General features: G+C 32.0%; 1 long non-coding RNA gene across 1 annotated transcript; it reads left to right on the plus strand.

The window, feature by feature from the left end:
- Positions 1-1,046: 1,046 nt before the first annotated feature.
- On the plus strand, positions 1,047-2,999 carry LOC145950609 (uncharacterized). The gene is made up of 3 exons (XR_014428399.1): positions 1,047-1,155; positions 1,615-1,728; positions 2,841-2,999. It is a non-coding gene; the product is annotated as an uncharacterized LOC145950609 (long non-coding RNA).
- The last annotated feature ends 387 nt before the right edge of the window (positions 3,000-3,386 follow it).

The raw sequence follows: 3,386 nt of genomic DNA on the forward strand, positions 1-3,386 counted from the left end.
ATGTATGGGACATGTGCAAGTGTAAGCACTACGTACACTGCTATGGTTTCCATTTTTCATTTTTTAGTACTACTATGCAATCATAACTTGCATAAGGAATTGATCGAATGGAACCATAGCCATTATGGGACATGTTTGATTTAAATATAAGATTCTTCTAGCAATCACCTCAAACCATATAGTAGTGCTATATTGGGTTCACTATCTTTCTATGTGGTATAGTTATAGTATTAAAGAATTAAGAATTTTTATATAATAATTGTAACTAATATTGTGAGTAGTTTTAAACTGTGTGTAGTTTTAAACTGTGATTTAAGTAAAAATAATAATTTTATAATATAAGTTGTGGTGAAATAGCGTGATTGAAATTGAATTGAATTGAAAGGGGATTAGTTATGGGGATTAGTTGTGGTTGTTTGTGTTGTTTATTTGTGTTGTTTATTTGTTTTCTACGGGGTTGACACACTAATGGATTTCCATCTGGAATTGGAACCTCAAAGAAGATAGATAGTCCACTAGTGCCGTGTTTGACGTATAAATTACTACATTTTCTGTTCTCCTTTTTCATGCTGTCCACTGGACATTTTCAACGTTAGATGATCTTTTACAGCCATGAGAAGAAAAAATTCTACAGACATGTTCTAGATGATATAAAATTATAAACCTTTGGAATTTAAAATATCTCTTTTCTGTCTTTCCTACGTCATTGTATGAATGCATCTTTAGGAAAAATGGAAAATATCTCGTGTTCATCATGTGGTGGTCTACCAGCAGCCATTAAGATATGTCTTCACATTTGATAATTTATTTGACTTTAGGCTAGATTGAGTTTCACTCATCAAATAATAAATTATTAGTGTATTTTCACAAACAGAATTTTCATCATTATAACTGAACTAATTTACAGCTGTACATACACTGAATTCTAAGAATTCTAATAGCCTCTTATGTCCGTCACTTGTGATGTGGGATATCAGAATTGATGATGTAGCTATACGTTTGTCTAGTTGATGCTCTATCTCACTATTTTAGTTTTTTTTTTCCGCAGGTATTGGTTGGAGAGTCTATTGTAAAACAAAGTGATCCTGCGAAGGGAGTCAGCAATCTCTTTGGCAAAGATATCTCTTTGGGTTGAAGTGAGCTATCTTTCTTGAGGTATAGGCATTTGAGATGACAGATTTTAACAATGTTCTTGATTTCTATTCGATTAAAATCAATAATAAAATCACTTAAAGTCAAAACAACAAATAACTTTTTCAACTTTTTGACAGTAATTCTGAGGCTGGGAATTGATTATATAGAAAGTGTCTGAATATAGTATTATATAGAATCTAAGTTTTAGAGTTATGAAATGTATGTATGGGACATGTGCAAGTGTAAGCACAACGTACACTGCTATGAGTCTGGAATAATAATTAAATAGTATAAAAGCAATATAAATATTTAAAAGTAGTGATTTAATTGATAATAATAAATGGAGATGTGGGCCGGTTGAAGTTACATCAAGGGAATGCGTCAGCTTTCTTTTTTTCCAATAATTCATTGCAATTTAATGCTTGTTTTTACATTATTATTGTAACTTGGGTATAACACATTCTTGAATCTTCTTTGCAGAACCCGTGACATAAACATAGTAGTTGGCCACGTACATGTTTTGAATAGTAGCAAAAGCATCATACAATATCTAGGAGTCTGATTGATTAATAACTTCTCAAAGACCCTCGTCAGGTATTTAATTGTTTACTATTGCAAATATTTTATTAATTTTTGACTATCTAGCTGACGACGAATAATTCTATTTAGATGTGATCATGTGAATCTGTCAACTAAGATCTAACAAGTAATTATCTTATAATTAATAGCATGTTTAGATATTACTATATTTATCATATTTAACTTATTTTGATTATATCATTAGTGATGTGAAATTTATAATATGCACCTTTTATTCTAAGTATTGAGTATCTCAAATATAAAATTACTTTTCAATGCAAAAATACTTTTCTCTTTTTGGACCACTAGGATGTCATTTTACCAATCTCAAATTTGCTTGTTCATGTCAGATTTGTGAATGTTCACCGCTGTTTGCTCGACTAGAAGTGCTTAACATAAATCTGTGGAAGCTAATTTCAAATATGTGTATATTAATAATGAAGTACTGTACGGAATTACTATGGTAGCCTAGTTTGCATAATTCCAACAATAGTATAATATAAAATATGAAATAATAGTATAATATAAAACATTAAGATAGCGTTGGCCAATTGCATGGGCACATGGTTCTGAATGACTTTAAACTGGTTAAAAACCAGTTTACCCCAACAGATTTGAATATAGCGTTGGTATGCAAAGGGCATATGAAAATATATTTAAATGTTATTAATATATAGAAGATGAATTCCATTCCAACACCTTTGTCTTTCCATGTTCTAATATATTTATGTTATAAATATACAGAACATGAATTCTATCCCAGCAAGTCGTCAATGGATGTATGATAGAATGTATATGGGGAGAAGAGGTTTAAAGGAATCTTTTGTACATGGGGTTGAAGAGTTTATAAGAATAGCTTGTCAACAACAAAGCTATATTAATGAAGGGAAACTTAGATGTCCATGTGCTAAATGTCAGTCCTTCATTGCTGCATAAAATAATTATTTAAAATAATGAATTAGAAAAATTGAATTGTGTAAGGATAAAAGAGTGTAACCAGCCCAAGACATGTTTGAAAACTAAAATCATCAAAACAAAGAAAAAAGATATGAAATTCATGTTCAATGAAATCTTTTCATAGTTAATAACATTGAATCACCACAATTTGTTAAATTGTTTTTTTGCAGATAATGGCATCAGGAGGTGCTGATAAGTTTCCCCAATGTCCTTCACTTGGTGGCAACAAAGGAAAAAAGGGGAAAAAACCAAGGTATGTTCTTAGACTACCTAAACAAACAACCCAACCACTTGTAGGTTTAGAACCCATAACTCCTCAAACTGAAATCCCTGCACCCATGCCTAACCAAACAGAAGTTGCTACGAGCACACCTCCCCAAACCCAAAATGCTAGAACCATACCTCCTAACACCCAAATTGCTACTCCCCCATTACCCCAAACCCAAAATGTTGAACCCACATGCTCCCGAAAACAAAATCAGTTACCTTCTTCTAGAGCTTCACATTGTGAACCTAGTAGCAATGCATCACCAATGTCAATACCCTCCAGACTTTTTGAAATTCCTACTGGAGATGAAGAGCAAGTGTCCAACAATGATACATCACCATTCAACAATGAAGATCCAGCAGCTGGGTCTATTCTTCCATTGATTGAGCCTTGTAATGATGGGTAAAAACTTATAATTTTTGCTTTCTAAATCCTATTTTTTCTTTCC

This window comes from Cajanus cajan, chromosome 8 (genome assembly GCF_000230855.2).
Source record: "Cajanus cajan strain Asha chromosome 8, NIPB_CcT2T_4, whole genome shotgun sequence".
NCBI lineage: Eukaryota > Viridiplantae > Streptophyta > Magnoliopsida > Fabales > Fabaceae > Cajanus > Cajanus cajan.